Below are 15,743 nucleotides of genomic sequence, written 5' to 3' on the forward strand. Positions count from 1 at the left end.
GGTAGAAGATTCATAGGTACAAACCACTATGTATGTATAAAATAGAGAAGCTACAAGGGTACATTATACAGCACAGGTAATATAGCCAGTATTCTATACTAACATTTAAAAATAATTTATTGGAGTGTACTTGATTTACATTTTGGGTTAATTTCAGGTCTACAACGAAGTGAATCAGTTGTACGTATACATATATCCACCTTTTTTTTTTCCTGATTCTTTTCCCATATAGGTCATTAGAGAGTACTGAGTGGAGTTCCCTGTGCTATACAACAGGTTCTTATTAGTTATCTATTTTATATATAGTAGTGTGTGTAAATATCAGTCCCAATCTCCCAATTTATCCCTATTGGGCCACGATACTGTGAGTGTTGAGCAGGATATGGGGCAGGACGCCAAGCGCCTACAGGCCTGGAGGGTCCCGCCAGCCATGGGCTGCGAGGTCGCCCACCACGCCACCACCCCCGGGTGCCCGAGGCCTCCTGTCACCTGCCTGGGCGGGCAGCAGGGCCGTGCTGGAGAGGGCTGGCCACCGGCTTGGCAGTAAGTCACCAGCACCAGCGAAGCTGAGCCTCAAGAGGCACCCTGTGTCCCCCCACTGCCTTCTACGGCCATACCACCCTAAACGCACCCCCATCTCGTCTGATGTCAGAAGCTAAGCAGGGTCGGGCCTGGTGAGTACTTGGATGGGAGACCACCTGGGAATGCCAGGTGCTGTAGGCTTTTTTGCCTCCCGCTCTGCCTTCTCCTGTACTCGTCCGCGGCCGAGGCCGCCTCCATCCCCGCCAGGCACCACTGCAGTACTCAACTCCTCAGGCCCCTCCAAGCACAGCGTGAGCCAGAGGGGGCACTCCCCTCCGGCCTGGCCAGCCATGCGACCAGAAGGCGGCCCTGAAAGGCAGCCGCACCCCAGCCACTCCCGGGGTGGCTGGCCCGGACCCAGATTCCGCTGCAGGCACAGGTGAGGTCCGTGCTGCCCGCGAGGCCCTCGACCTGCACCTGGCCGCCCCCGCCAGCGTCCATCTGTGCAGCAACCTCCTGTTTGGCCGTGTATCTCTCCACAGCTCCTTCTGGAAAAAGCCCACCCTCGGCCGTTTCACCACGGCCTGGGGCGGGAGCGCGGTGGTGGGTCGGGTCCGGTTCTCCTGGCCAGATGGCCACCAGCTGCTGAGAACTGTGCTCGGTGGGTGGCGTTGGGCAAGGGTGGCCATGCCAGGGCCAAGGGGCCGTGCCCACCCAGTGGTGGCTCCCAGTGGCTTTGGGCCAACTGCCGTCAGGCAGGAGGGCCGGCCCGGCCGCGGCTGGACTGCACTTACAACTGCGTGGGTGGACAGGGTGGGGAATGCCCAAGGGACCGTGGACCGTGAGCCCTTAAGCCTCCGGAGCCACGTCTTTGTGAGCGTCGAGCGGAATCTGGGGCAGTGCGCCAAGCGCCTATGGTCCTGGATATTCCCGCCAGAACTGAGCTGCGAGGTCGCCCAAGACTCCACCACCCACTGGACCCCGAGGCCTGCTGTCGCCTGCCTGGGTGGGCGGCAGGGCAGTGATGCAGAGGGCTGGTCGCCGGACTGGCGGTAATTCGCCAGCAACAGCTAAGCTGAGCCTCAAGAGGCACCCCGTGGCGCCCACTGCCTTCTACGGCGATAACACCCTAAATGCACACCATCTCGTCAGATCTCGGAAGGTAAGTAGTATCGGGCCTGTTAGGACCTGGATGGGAGACCACATGGGAATACCGGGTGCTGTAGGCTTTTTTCCCTCCAGCACCACCTTCTCCTTTAGTTGCCCACGGCTGAGGCTGCCTCCGCCCCTGGCGGGCACAGCCACAGGCCTCACCTCCTCAGGCCCCTCCCAACACAGCGTGCGCCAGAAGGGGCGCTCCCCACCGGTCTGGCTGGACATGCCGCCAGAAGGCGGCCCTGGAAGGCAGCCGCACCCTAGCTGCTCCCGGGGTGGCTGGCCCGGACCCAGACTCCGCCGCAGGCCCGGGTGATGATCGTGAACCCTGCGAGGCCATCGACCTGCACCTGGCCGACCCCACCAGCGCCCATCCACGCCGCAGCCACCTGTCTGCTGTGTATCTCTCCACAGCTCCCTCCGGAAAAAGCCCACCCTCTGACGTTTCGCCATGGCTGGTGGCATGATTGGGGTCATGGGCCGGGACTGGTTCTCCGGGCTGCCGGTCACTAGGCGCAGGGAACTTTGCTCAGCAGTTGGCTTGGGGGCAAGGGTGGCCTTGCTGGGTCTAAGGGGTCGTGCCGACTCAATGGTGGCTCCCAGTGGCTTCGGGCCAACTGCCGTTGGTCAGGAGGGCCGGCCCGGCCACGGCTGGGCTTCGCCTAGAACTGTGTGGGCAGACAGCATGGTGAATGGCCAAGGGACTGCGGGCCACGTGCCCTTAAGCCTCCGGGGCCACATCCTTGTGAGCGTCAAGCGGGAACTGTGGCGGAGGGCCAACTTCCTACGGGCCTGGAGGGTCCCACCTGACCTGAGGTACGAGTTCGCCCACGAGTCCGCCAACCCCAAATCCCCGAGGCCTCCTGTCACCTGCCTTGGTGGGCAGCTGGGCCGTGCTAGAGAGGCTTGCTGCCGGGCTGTCGGCAAGCCCCAGCACCAGGGAAGATGAGCCTCAAGAGGCACCCCATTGCCCCTGGTGCCTTCTATGGCCATACCACCCTGAACGCGCCCAATCTCGTCTGATCCTGGAAGCTAAGCAGGGTCTGGTCTGGTTAGTACTTGGATGGGAGACCACATGGGAATATGGGATGCTGTAGGCATTTTTGCCTCCCACTATAAATTCTCCTTTAGTCGCCCATGGCCGAGGCCGCCTCCGCCTCCACCGGGCACCGCTGGAGACCTCACCTCCTCAGGCCCCTCCCAACACAGCGTGATCTGGAGGGGGCACTCCCCGCCAGTCTGGGTGGACATGCGGCCAGAAGGCGGCCCTGGAAGATAGCCATAAACCAGCCGTTCCCGGGGTGGCTGGCCCACACCCAGAGTGCGCCGCAGGCCCGGGTGAAGGCCGTGAGGCCCACGAGGCCCACAATCTACACCTGGTGGCCCCCACCAGCACCCATGCAGGCCGCAGACACCTATCTGGCCGTGTGTCTCTATAGAGCTCCCTCGGGAGAAAGCCCACCCTCGCCGTTTAGCCACGGCTGAAGGCGGGAGCGGGGTCGTGGGCCGTGACCAGTTCTCCAGGTCGGCTGACCTCCAGGCGCAGGGAACTGTGCTTGGCGGGTGGTGTGGGTGCAAGGATGGCTTTGCTGGGGCTAAGGGGCCGTGCTGGCCCAATGGTGGCTCCCAGTGGCTTTGGGCCAACTGCCGTCGGGCAGGAGGGCCGGCCAGGCCATGGCTGGGCTGCGCCTAGCACTGCATGGGTGGACAGGGTGGGGAATGCCCAAGGGAGAGCAGGCCACTGGCCCTTAAGCCTCTGCGGCAACATCCTTGTGAGCGTCGAGCTGGATCTGGGGTGGACAGTCAAGCACCTACGGGCCTGGAGGTCCCACCCGAACTGAGCTGTGAGCTCAACAAAGACTCCGCCACCTCCGGGTCCCCGAGGCCTCCTGTCGCCTGCCTGGGCAGGCGGAAGGGCCGTGATGGAGAGGGCTGGCCACCGGCCTGGCGGTAACACATCAGCACCAGCAAGCTGAGCCTCAAGAGGCACCCCGTGGCCCCCCCTGCCTTCTATGACCATACAACCCTGAGCGCATCCCATCTCATCTGATCTCAGAAGCTAAGCAGGATCGGGCCTGGCTAGGTCTTGGATGGGAGACTACATGGGAATACCGGGTGCTGTAGGCTTTTTTCCCTCCCACACCACCTTCTACTTTAGTCGCCCGTGGCCGAGGACGGCTCCTCCCCTGCCATGCACTGCCGCAGGCCTCACCTCCTCAGGCCCCTCCCAACACAGCATGCGCCGGAAGGGGCACCCCCAGCCGGACTGGATGGACATGCGGCCAGAAGGCGGCCCTGTTAGGCAGCCGCACCCCAGCCACTCCCGGGGTGGCTGGCCCGGACCCAGACTCCGCCGCAGGCCCGGGTGAAGATCGTGAGGCCCGCGAGGCCCTCGACCTACACCTGGCCACCCCCACCAGCACCAATCCACGCCACAGCCACCTGTCTGCCCGTGTGTCGCTCCACAACTCCCTCGGGAAAATGCCCACCCTCCACCGCTTCACCACAGCCGGGGGCGGGAGGGGGATCGTGGGCCGGGACCGGTTCTCCGGGCCGGCCGGTCACCAGGCGCAGGGAACTTTGCTTGGCAGTTGGCGTGGGGGCAAAGGTGGCCTTGCTGGGTCTAAGGGGTCGTGCCGACTCAATGGTGGCTCCTAGTGGCTTCAGGACAACTGCCGTCGGGCAGGAGGGCCGACACGGCCACGGCCGGGCTTCGCCTAGAGCTGTGTGGGCAGACAGGGTGGCGAATGCCCAAGGGACCGTGGGCCACCGGCCCTTAAGCCCCCAGGGCCACGTCCTTGTGAGCGTCAAGCGGGACCAGGGTAGGAGGGCCAAGCGCCTAAAGGCCTGGAGGGTCCCGCCTGACCTAAGCTGCGAAGTCACCCACGGGTCCGCCAACCCCAGGTACCGGAGGCCTCCTGTCGCCTGCCTTGGTGGGCGGCTGGGCCGTGCGGGAGAGGGTTGGCTGCCAGGCAGTCGGCAAGCCCCAGCACCAGTGAAGCTGAGCCTCAAGAAGCACCCCATGGTCCCTGCTGCCTTCTATGGCCATACCACCCTGAACGCGCCCCATCTCGTCTGATTCTGGAAGCTAAGCAGGGTCGGGCCTGGTTAGTACTTGGATGGGGGACCACATGGGAATACCGGGTACTGTAGGCTTTTTTGCTTCCCACTATAAATTATCCTTTAGTCGCCCACGGCCGAGGCCGCCTCTGCCTCCGCCGGGCACCGCTGCATGCCTCACATCCTCAGGACCCTCCCAACACAGTGTGCTCTGGAGTGGGCGCTCCCCGCCGGTCCGGCTGGACATGCAGCCAGAAGGCGGCCCTGTTAGATAGCAATAAACCAGGCACTCCCGGGGTTGCCGGCCCGCATCCACATTGCGCCGCAGGCCCGGGTGAAGGCCGTGAGGCCCACGAGGCCCTCGACCTACACCTGGCCGCACCCACCAGCGCCCATCCAGGCCGCAGCCACCTATCTGCCCGTGTGTCTCTATACAGCTCCCTCCGGAAAAAGCCCACCCTCCAACGTTTTGCCACGGCTGGAGGTGGGAACGGGGTCGTGGGCCGTGACCGGTTCTCCAGGTCGGCTGACCTCCAGGCATCGGAACAGTGCTCGGCAGGAGGCGTGGGGGCAAGGGTGGCCTTGCTGGGGCCAAGGGGCCGTGCCGGATCAATGGTGGCTCCCAGTGGCTTTGGGCCAACTGCCGTCAGGCAGGAGGGCCGGCCCGGACATGGCTGGACTGCACCTAGCACTGCGTGGGTGGACAGGGTGGGGAATGACCAAGGGACCGTGGACCACGGGCCCTTAAGCCTTCGGAGCCATGTCTTTGTGAGCGTCGAGCGGGATCTGGGGCGGTTCGCCAAGTGCCTACGGGACTGGATGTTACCACCCGAACTGAGCTGCGAGGTCGTCCAAGACTCCACCACCCCCTGGACCCCGAGGCCAGTTGTCACCTGCATGGGTGCGAGGCAGGGCCGTGCTGCAGAGGGCTGGTTGCCAGACTGGCAGTAATTCGCCAGCCCCAGCTAAGCTGAGCCTCAAGAGGCACCCCATTGCCCCCACTGCCTTCTACGGCCATACCACCCTAAATGCACCCCATCTCGTCTGATCTCGGAAGCTAAGCAGGGTCGGGTCTGTTTAGTACCTGGATGGGAGACCACCTGGGAATACTGCGTGCTTTAGTATTTTTTGCCTCGTGATCCGCCTTTTCTTTTAGTCGCCGGTGCACAAGGCTTCCTCTGCCCTCGCCGGGCACAGCTGCAGGCCTCATCTACTCAGGCCCCTCCCAATACAGCGTGCGCCGGAGGGGGGGCTCCCCACCGGTCTGGCTGGACATGCCACCGGAAGGCAGCCCTGGAAGGCAGCCGCACCCCAGCCGCACCCGGGGTGGCTGGCCTGGAACCAGACTCCGCCACAGGCCCGGGTGAAGATGGTGAAGCCCGCGAAGCCCTCGACCTGCACCTGGCCAACCCCACCAGCGCCCATCCGCGCCGCAGCCACCTGTCTGCCCGTGTGTCTCTCCACAGCTCCCTCCGGAGAAAGCCCAACCTCCACTGTTTCACCACGGCCAGGGGCGGGAGTGGGGTCGTGGGCCGCGACCGGTTCTCCGGGCCGGCCGGTCACCAGGCGCAGGGAACATTTCTCGGCAGTTGGCGTGTGTGCAAGGGTGGCTTTGCTGGGTCTAAGGGGTCATGCGGACTCAATGGTGGCTCCTAGTGGCTTCAGGACAACTGCCGTCAGGCAGGAGGGCCGACCCGGCCACGGCTGGGCTTCGCCTAGAACTGTGTGGGCAGACAGGGTGGCGAATGCCCAAGGGACCGCGGGCCACCGGCCTTTAAGACCCAAGGGCCACGTCCTTGTGAGCGTCAAGCGGGACCAGGGTCGGAAGGCCAAGCGCCTACAGGCCTGGAGGGTCCCGCCTGACCTGAGCTGTGAAGTAACACACGGGTCCGCCAAACCCAGGTACCGGAGGCCTCCTGTCGCCTGCCTTGGTGGGCGGCTGGGCCGTGCAGGAGAGGGTTGGCTGCCGGGCAGTCGGCAAGCCCCAGCACCAGCGAAGCTGAGCCTCAAGAAGCACCCCGTGGCCCCCACTGCCTTCTACGGCCATACCACCCTGAATGTGCCCCATCTCGTCTGATTCTGGAAGCTAAGCAGGGTCGGGCCTGGTTAGTACTTGGATGGGAGACCACATGGGAATACCAGGTGCTGTAGGCTTATTTGCCTCCCACTATAAATTCTCCTTTAGTAGCCCACGGCCGAGGCCGCCTCCGCCTCACTGGGCACCGCTGCAGGCCTCACCTCCTCAGGCCCCTCCCAACACAGCGTGCTCTGGAGGGGGCGCTCACGGCCGGTCTTGCTGCACATGCGCCCAGAAGGCGGCCCAGGAAGATAGCAATAAACCAGCCGCTCCCGGTGTGGCTGGCCCGCACCCAGATTGCGCCGCAACCCGGCTGAAGGCCGTGAGGCCCACGAGGCCCTCGACCTACACCTTGGCCGCCCCCACCATCGCCCATCCATGCCGCAGCCACCTATCTGCCCATGTGTCTCTATACAGCTCCCTCCGGAAAAAGCCCACCCTCCACCGTTTCGCCACGGCTGGAGGCCGGAGCGGGGACGTGGGCCATGACTGGTTCTCCAGGTCGGCTGACCTCCAGGCGCCGGAACTGTGCTTGGCGGGTGGCGTGGTTGCAAGGGTCGCTTTGCTGGGGCTAAGGAGCCGTGGCGGCCCAATGGTGGCTTCCAGTGGCTTTGCGCAAACTGCCGTCCGGTAGGAGGGCCGGCCCGGCAATGGCTGGGCTGCGTCTCGCACTGCGTGGGTGGACGGGTTGGGGAATGCCCAAGGGACAGCAGGCCACTGGCCCTTAAGCCTCTGAGGCCACGTCCTTCTGAGCGTCGAGTGGGATCTGGGGCGGAGCGTCAAGCGCCTAAGGATCTGGAGGTTCCCGCCTGAACTGGGCTGCAATGTCGCCCAAGAATCCGCCACCTCCGGGTCCCCGAAGCCTCCTGTCGCTTGCCTAGGCAGGCAGCAGGGCCGTGTTGGAGAGGGCTGGCCACCGGCCTGGCGGTAAGTCCCCAGTACCAGTGAAGCTGAGCCTCAAGAGGCACACCGTGGAGCCCACTACCTTCTATTGCCATACAACCCTGAGCACATCCCATCTCATCTGATTTCAGAAGCTAAGCAGGATCGGGCCTGGTTAGTACTTGGATGGGAGACTATATGGGAATACCGGGTGCTTTAGGCTTTTTTCCCCCCCGCACCACCTGCTCCTTTAGTCCCCCGCGGCCGAAGCTGCCTCCTACCCTGCCAGGCAGAACCGCAGGCCTCACCTCCTCAGGCCCCGCCAAACACAGCGTGTGCTGGAAGGGGCGCCCCCAGCTGGAACGACCGGACATGTGGCCGGAAGTCGGCCCTGTTAGGCAGCCGCACCCCAGCCGCTCCCAGGACGGCTGGCCCGGACCCAGACTCCGCCGCAGGCCTGGGTGACGGCCGTAAGGCCCACGAGGCCCTCGACCTAAACCTGGCCGCCCCCACCAGCGCCCATCCACGCCACAGCCACCTATCTGCCCGTGTGTCTCTATACAGCTACCTCCGGAAAAAGCCCACCCTCCACCGTTTCACCACGGCTGGAGGCAGGAGCGGGGCCGTGGGCCGTGACCGGTTCTCCAGGTCGGCTGACATCCCGGCGCCAGAACTGTGCTTGGCGGGTGGCGTGGTTGCAAGGGTGGCTTTGCTGGGGCTAAGGAGCCGTGGCGGCCCAATGGTGGCTTCCAGTGGCTTTGCACAAACTGCTGTCTGGCAGGAAGGCCGGCCCGGCAATGGCTGGGCTGCGTCTCGCACTGCGTGGGTGGACAGGGTGGGGAATGCCCAAGGGACAGCAGGCCACTGGCCCTTAAGCCTCTGAGGCCACGTCCTTGTGAGCGTCAAGCGGGATCTGGGGCGGAGCGTCAAGCGCCTAAGGATCTGGAGGTTCCCGCCTGAACAGGGCTGCAAGGTCGTCCAAGACTCCACCACCCCCTGAACCCCGAGGCCTGCTGTCACCTGCCTGGGTATGCGGCAGGGCCGTGCTGCAGAGGGCTGGTCACCAGACTGGCAGTAATTCACCAGCACCAGCTAAGCTGAGCCTCATGAGGCACCCCGTGGCCCCTGCTGACTTCTACGCCCATACCACCGTAAACACGCCCCATCTCGTCTGATCTCAGAAGCTAAGCAGGGTCGGGTCTGTTTAGTACCTGGATGGGAGACCACCTGGGAATACTGGGCGCTGTAGTATTTTTTGCCTCCTGATCCGCCTTTTCTTTTAGTCGCCAGTGCCCAAGGCTTCCTCTGCCCTCACCAGGCACAGCTGCAGGCCTCATCGACTCAGGCCACCCCCAATACAGCGTGCGCGGGAGGGGGCTCTCCCCGCCCGTCTGGCTGGACATGCCACCGGAAGGCAGCCCTGGAAGGCAGCCGCACCCCAGCCGCACCCGGGGTGGCTGGCCTGGAACCAGACTCCGCCGCAGGCCCGGGTGAAGATGGTGAAGCCCGCGAAGCCCTCGACCTGCACCTGGCCAACCCCACCAGGGCCCATCCACGCCGCAGTCACCTATCTGCCCGTGTGTCTCTCCACAGCTCCCTCCGGAGAAAGCCCAACCTCCAACGTTTCACCACGGCCAGGCGCGGGAGCGGGGTCGTGGGTCGGGACCAGTTCTCCAGGCCGGCTGGTCACCAGGCGCAGGGAACATGTCTCGGCAGTTGGCGTGTGTGCAAGGGTGGCTTTGCTGGGTCTAAGGGGTCATGCAGACTCAATGGTGGCTCCCAGTGGCTTTAGGCCTACTGCCGTCGAGCAGGAGGGCCGGCCCGGCCACGGCCGGGCTTCGCCTAGAAATCTGTGGGCAGACAGAGTGGCGAATGCCCAAGGGACCGTGGGCCACGGGCCCTTAAGCCCCCGGGACCACGTCCTTGTGAGCGTCAAGCGGGACCAGGGCCGGAGGGCCAAGCGCCTACAGGCCTGGAGGTTTCCGCCCGACCTGAGCTGCGAGGTCACACACGAGTCCGCCAACCCCGGGGCCCGAGGCCTCCTGTCGCCTGCCTTGGTGGGCTGCGGGGCCGTGCTGGAGAGGGTTTGCTGCCAGGCAGTCAGCAAGCCCCAGCACCAGCAAAGCTGAGCCTCAAGAGGCACCCCGCGGCCCCCACTGCCTTCTACGGCCATACCACCCAGAACGCACCGCCTCTCGTCTAATCCTGGAAGCTAAGCAGGGTCGGGCCTGGTTAGTACTTGGATGGGGGACCACATGGGAATACCGGGTGCTGTAGGCTTTTTTGCCTCCCACTATAAATTATCCCTTAGTCGCCCACGGCCGAGGCCGCCTCCACCTCCGCCAGGCACCGCTGCAGGCCTCACCTCCTCAGGCCCCTCCCTACAAAGTGTGCTCTGGAGGGGGCGCTCCCCGCCGGTCTGGCTGAACATGCGGCCAGGAGGCGGCCCTGTTAGATAGCCATAAACCAGGTGCTCCCGGGGTGGCTGGCGCGCACCCACATTGCGCCGCAGGCACGGGTGAAGGCCGTGAGGCCCACGAGGCCCTTGACCTACAGCTGGCCGCCCCACCAGCGCCCATCCACGCCGCAGCCACCTATCTGCCCGTGTGTCTCTATACAGCTCCCTCCGGAAAAAGCCCACCCTCCGCCGTTTTGCCACGGCTGGAGAAGGGAGTGGGGTCGTGGGCCGTGACCAGTTCTCCAGGTCAGATGACCTCCAGGCGCCGGAACTGTGCTTGGCAGGTGGCGTGGGTGCAAGGGTGGCTTTCCTGGGGCTAAGGGGCCGTGGCGGCCCAATGGTGGCTCACAGTGTCTTTGGGCCAACTTCTGTCGGGCCGAAGGGCCGGCACGGCCATGGCTGAGCTGTGCCTAACAGTGCGTGGGTGGACAGGGTGGGAAATGCCCAAGGGACAGCAGGCCAGTGGCCCTTAAGCCTCTGACGCCACATCTTTGTGACCATCGAGCGGGATATGGGGTGGAGCGTCTAACACCTAACGGTCTGGAGGTTCCTGCTCGAACTCGGCTGCAAGGTCGCCCAAGAATCCGCCACCTCCGGGCCCCGAGGCCTCATGTCGCCTGCCTGGGCAGGCGGCAGGGCCATGCTGTTGAGGGTTGGCCACCGGCCTGGCGGTAAGTCACCAGCACCAGTGAAGCTGAGCCTCAAGAAGCACCACGTGGCCCCCCCTGCCTTCTATGTCCACACAACCCTGAGCGCATCCCATCTCATCTGATCTCAGAAGCTAAGCAGGATCGGGCCTGGTTAGTACTTGGATGGGAGACTACATGGGAATACCGGGTGCTGTAGGCTTTTTTCCTTCCGCACCACCTTCTCCTTTAGTCGCCCGCGGCCAAGGCCGCCACCTCCCCTGCCGGGCACCGACGCAGGCCTCACCTCCTCAGGCCCCTCCCAACCCAGCGTGTGCTGGAATGGGCGTCCCGAGCCGGACTGTTTGGAAATGCGGCCAGAAGGCGGCCCTGTTAGGCAGCCGCACCCCAGCCGCTCCCGGGGTGGCTGGCCCGGACCCAGACTCCACCGGAGGCCCAGGTGACGGCCGTGAGGCACGCGAAGCCCTCGTCCTGCACCAGGCCACCCGCGCCAGCGCCCATCCACGCCGCAGCCACCTGTCTGACTGTGTGTCTCTCCACAGCTCCCTCCGGAAAAAGCCCACCCTCTGCTGTTTCGCCATGGCCGGGGGCGGGAGCGGGGTCATGGGCCGGGTCCGCTTCTCTGGGCCGGCCAGCCACCAGGCGCCGGGAACAGTGTTAAGCGGTGGCATGGGGGCAAGGGTGGCCTTGCTGGAGCCAAGGGGCCGTGCCGGATCAATGGTGGCTCCCAGTGGGTTTGGGCCAACTGCCGTCAGGCAGGAGGGCCCGCCCTGCTGCGGCTGGACTGCACCTATCACTGCGTGGGTGGACAGGGTGAGGAATGCCCAAGGGACCGTGGACCACGGGCCCTTTAGCCTTCGGAGCCACGTCTTTGTGAGCGTCGAGCAGGACCTGAGGCAGTTCGCCAAGTGACTATGGGCCTGTATGTTCCCACCCAAACTGAGCTGCGATGTCGTCCAAGACCCCACCACCCCCAGGACCCCGAGACCTGCTGTCGCCTGCCTGGGTGGATGGCAGGACTGTGCTGCAAAGGGCTGGTCGCCAGACTGGCGGTAATTCGCCAGCACCAGCTAAGCTGAGCCTCAAGAGGCACCCCGTGGCCCCTGCTGACTTCTACGCCCATACCACCCTAAACACGCCCCATCTCGTCTGATATCGGAAGCTAAGCAAGTTCGGGTCTTTTTAGTACCTGGATGGGAGACCACCTGGGAATACTGGGTGCTGTAGTATTTTTTGCCTCCCTATCTGCCTTTTCTTTTAGTCGCCGGGGCCCGAGGCTTCCTCTGCCCCCGACTCACACTGCTGCAGGCCTCATCTACTCAGGCCTCTCTCAACACAGCGTGCACTGTAGGGGGCGCTCCCCGCCGGTCTTGCTGAACATTCCGCCAGAAGGCGGCCCTTTAATGCAGCCGCACCCCAGTCGCTTCCTGGGTGGCTTGCCCGGACCCAGACTCCGCCGCAGGCCCGGTTGAAGATCGCGAGGCCCGCGAGGCCCTCGACCTGCACCTGGCTGACCCCACCAGCGCCCATCCGCGCCGCAGCCACCTATCTTCCCGTGGGTTTCTCCACAGCTCCCTCCGGAAAATGCCCACCCTCCACGGTTTCACCACAGCCGGGGGCGCGAGAGGGATCCTGGGCCGGGACCGGTTCTCTGGGCCGGCCGGGCACCAGGCGCAGGGAACTTTGCTCGGCAGTTGGCGTGGGGGCAAAGGTGGCCTTGCTGGGTCTAAGAGGTCGTGCCGACTCAATGGTGGCTCCTAGTGGCTTCAGGACAACTTCCGTCGGGCAAGAGGGCCGGCCCGGACACGGCCAGGCTTCGCCTAGAAATTTGTCTGCAGACAGGGTGGCGAATGCCCAAGGGACCGTGGGCCACGGGCCCTTAAGCCCCCGGGACCACGTCCTTGTGAGCGTCAAGCGGGACCAGGGCCGGAGGGCCAGGCGCCTACAGGCCTGGAGGTTTCCGCCCGACCTGAGCTGCGAGGTCACACACGAGTCCGCCAACACCGGGTCCCCGAGGCCTCCTGTCGCCTGCTTTGGTGGGCTGCTGGGCCGAGCTGGAGAGGGTTTGCTGCCGGGCAGTTGGCAATCCCCAGCACCAGCGAAGCTGAGCCTCAAGAGGAACCCCGTGGCCCCCCCTGCCTTCTATGGCCATACCACACTGAACGCGCCGCATCTCGTCTGATCCTGGAAGCTAAGCAGGGTCGGGCCTGGTTAGTACTTGGATGGGAGACCACATGGGAATACCGGGTGCTGTAGGCTTTTCTGCCTCCCACTATAAATTATACTTTACTCGCCCACGGCCGAGGCCACCTCCACCTCCGCCAGGCACCGCTGCAGGCCTCACCTCCTCAGGCCCCTCCCTACACAGTGTGCTCTGGAGGGGGCGCTCCCCGCCGGTCTGGCTGAACATGCGGCCAGAAGGCGGCCCTGTTAGATAGCCATAAACCAGGCGCTCACGGGGTGGCTGGCACGCAACCACATTGCGCCGCAGGCATGGGTGAAGGCCGTGAGGCCCACGAGGCCCTCGACCTGCACCTGGCCGATCCCACCATCGCCCATCCGCGCCGCAGCCACGTGTCTTCCCGTGTGTCTCTCCACAGCTCCCTCCGGAAAATTCCCACCCTCCACCGTTTCGCCACGGCTAGAGGTGGGAGCGGGGTCGTGGGCCGTGACCGGTTCTCCAGGTCGGCTGACCTCCAGGCACCAGAACACTGCTCGGCGGGAGGCGTGGGGGCAAGGGTGGTCTTGCTAGGGCAAAGGGGCCGTGCCGGATCAATGGTGGCTCCCAGTGGCTTTGGGCCAACTGCCGTCAGGCAGGAGGGCCAGCCCGGCCGCGGCTGGCCTGCACCTAGCACTGCGTGGGTGGACAGGGTGGGGAATGCCCAAGGGACCGTGGACCACTCGCCCTTAAGCCTTCGGAGCCACGTCTTTGTGAGCATCGAGCGGGATCTGGGGCGGTTCGCCAAGTGCCTACGGGCCTGGATGTTCCCCCCCGAACTGAGCTGCGAGGTCGTCCAAGACTCCACCACCCCTTGAACCCCGAGGCCAGTTGTCGCCTGCATGGGTGGGAGGCAGGGCCGTGCTACAGAGGGCTGGTTGCCAGACTGGCAGTAATTCGCCAGCACCAGCTAAGCTGAGCCTCAAGAGGCACCCCATTGCCCCCACTGCCTTCTACGGCCATACCACCCGAAACGCACCCCATCTCGTCTGATCTCGGAAGCTAAGCAGGGTCGGGTCTGTGTAATATCTGGATGGGAGACCACCTGGGAATACTGCGTGCTTTAGTATTTTTTGCCTCCTGATGCGCCTTTTCTTTTAGTCGCCGGTGCCCAAGTCTTCCTCTGCCCTCGCCGGGCACAGCTGCAGGCCTCATCTACTCAGGCCCCTCCCAATACAGCGTGCGCCGGAGGGGGCACTCCCATCCGGTTTGGCTGGACATGCCACCGGAAGGCTGCCCTGGAAGGCAGCCGCACCCCAGCCGCACCCGGGGTGGCTGGCCTGGAACCAGACTCCGCCGCAGGCCCGGGTGAAGATGGTGAAGCCCGCAAAGCCCTCGACCTGCACTTGGCCAACCCCACCAGCGCCCATCCACGCCGCAGCCACCTGTCTGCCCGTGTGTCTCTCCACAGCTCCCTCCGGAGAAAGCCCAACCTCCACCGTTTCACCACGGCCAGTGGCGTGAGTGGGGTCTTGGGCCGGGACCAGTTCTACGGGCCGGCCGGTCACCAGGCACAGGGAACATGTCTCGGCAGTTGGCGTGTGTGCAAGTGTGGCTTTGCTGGGTTTAAGGGGTCATGCAGACTCAATGGTGGCTCCCAGTAGCTTTAGGCCTACTGCCGTCGGGCAGCAGGGCTGGCCCGGCCACGGCTGGGCTTCGCCTAAAAATTTGTGGGCAGACAGGGTGGCGAATGCCCAAGGGACCGTGGGCCACGGGCCCTTAAGCCCCCGGGGCCACGTCCTTGTGAGCGTCAAGTGGGACCAGGGCCGGAGGGTCAAGTGCCTACAGGCCTGGAGGTTTCCGCCCGACCTGAGCTGCGAGGTCACCCACGAGTCCGCCAACCCCGGGTCCCCGAGGCCTCCTGTCGCCTGCCTTGGTGGGCTGCTGGACCGTGCTGGAGAGGGTTTGCTGCCGGGCAGTCGGCAAGCTCCAGCACCAGCGAAGCTGAGCCTCAAGAATCACCCCGTGGTCCCTGCTGCCTTCTATGGCCATACCACCCTGAACGCGCCCCATCTCGTTTGATTCTGGAAGTTAAGCAGGGTCGGGCCTGGTTAGTACTTGTATGGGGGACCACATGGGAATACCGGGTGCTGTAGGCTTTTTTGCCTCCCACTATAAATTATCCTTTAGTCGCCCACGGCCGAGGCCGCCTCCACCTCCGCCAGGCACCGCTGCAGGCCTCACCTCCTCAGGCCCCTCCCTACACAGTGTGCTCTGGACGGGGTGCTCCCCGCCGGTCTGGCTGAACATGTGGCCAGAAGGCGACCCTGTTAGATAGCCATAAACCATGCGCTCCCGGGGTGGCTGGCGCGCACCCAGATTGCGCCGCAGGCACGGGTGAAGGCCGTGAGGCCCTCGAGGCCCTCGACCTACAGCTGGGCCCCCACCAGCGCCCATCCACGCCGCAGCCACCTATCTGCCCGTGTTTCTCTATACAGCTCCCTCCGGATAAAGCCCACCCTCTGCTGTTTCGCCATGGCCGGGGGTGGGAGCGGGGTCGTGGGCCGGGTCCGGTTCTCCGGGCCGGCCAGCCACCAGGCGCCGGGAACAGTGTTCGGCGGGTGGCATGGGGGCAAGGGTGGCCTTGCTGGAGCCAAGGGGCCGTTCCTGATCAATTTTGGCTCCCAGTGGGTTTGGGCCAACTGCTGTCAGGCAGGAGGGCCCGCCCGGCTGCGGCTGGACTGCACCTATCACTGCGTGGGTGGACAGGGTGGGGAATGCCCA

At 64.7% G+C, this 15,743-nt stretch overlaps 11 pseudogenes; all 11 read left to right on the top strand.

The window, feature by feature from the left end:
• Positions 1-603: 603 nt before the first annotated feature.
• On the top strand, positions 604-723 carry LOC137767883 (5S ribosomal RNA; annotated as a pseudogene).
• A 1,935-nt stretch (positions 724-2,658) lies between these two features.
• LOC137767881 (5S ribosomal RNA) lies at positions 2,659-2,777 on the top strand (annotated as a pseudogene).
• Positions 2,778-4,714: 1,937 nt separating this feature from the next.
• On the top strand, positions 4,715-4,833 carry LOC137767877 (5S ribosomal RNA; annotated as a pseudogene).
• A 910-nt stretch (positions 4,834-5,743) lies between these two features.
• Positions 5,744-5,862, top strand: LOC137767882 (5S ribosomal RNA; annotated as a pseudogene).
• A 910-nt stretch (positions 5,863-6,772) lies between these two features.
• On the top strand, positions 6,773-6,891 carry LOC137767876 (5S ribosomal RNA; annotated as a pseudogene).
• A 1,938-nt stretch (positions 6,892-8,829) lies between these two features.
• Positions 8,830-8,948, top strand: LOC137767885 (5S ribosomal RNA; annotated as a pseudogene).
• A 909-nt stretch (positions 8,949-9,857) lies between these two features.
• On the top strand, positions 9,858-9,976 carry LOC137767884 (5S ribosomal RNA; annotated as a pseudogene).
• Positions 9,977-10,884: 908 nt separating this feature from the next.
• On the top strand, positions 10,885-11,003 carry LOC137767888 (5S ribosomal RNA; annotated as a pseudogene).
• A 1,938-nt stretch (positions 11,004-12,941) lies between these two features.
• On the top strand, positions 12,942-13,060 carry LOC137767880 (5S ribosomal RNA; annotated as a pseudogene).
• Positions 13,061-13,970: 910 nt separating this feature from the next.
• Positions 13,971-14,089, top strand: LOC137767887 (5S ribosomal RNA; annotated as a pseudogene).
• A 910-nt stretch (positions 14,090-14,999) lies between these two features.
• On the top strand, positions 15,000-15,118 carry LOC137767879 (5S ribosomal RNA; annotated as a pseudogene).
• Positions 15,119-15,743: the final 625 nt, after the last annotated feature.

This window comes from Eschrichtius robustus, chromosome 7 (genome assembly GCF_028021215.1).
Source record: "Eschrichtius robustus isolate mEscRob2 chromosome 7, mEscRob2.pri, whole genome shotgun sequence".
Taxonomy (NCBI): Eukaryota; Metazoa; Chordata; class Mammalia; order Artiodactyla; family Eschrichtiidae; genus Eschrichtius; species Eschrichtius robustus.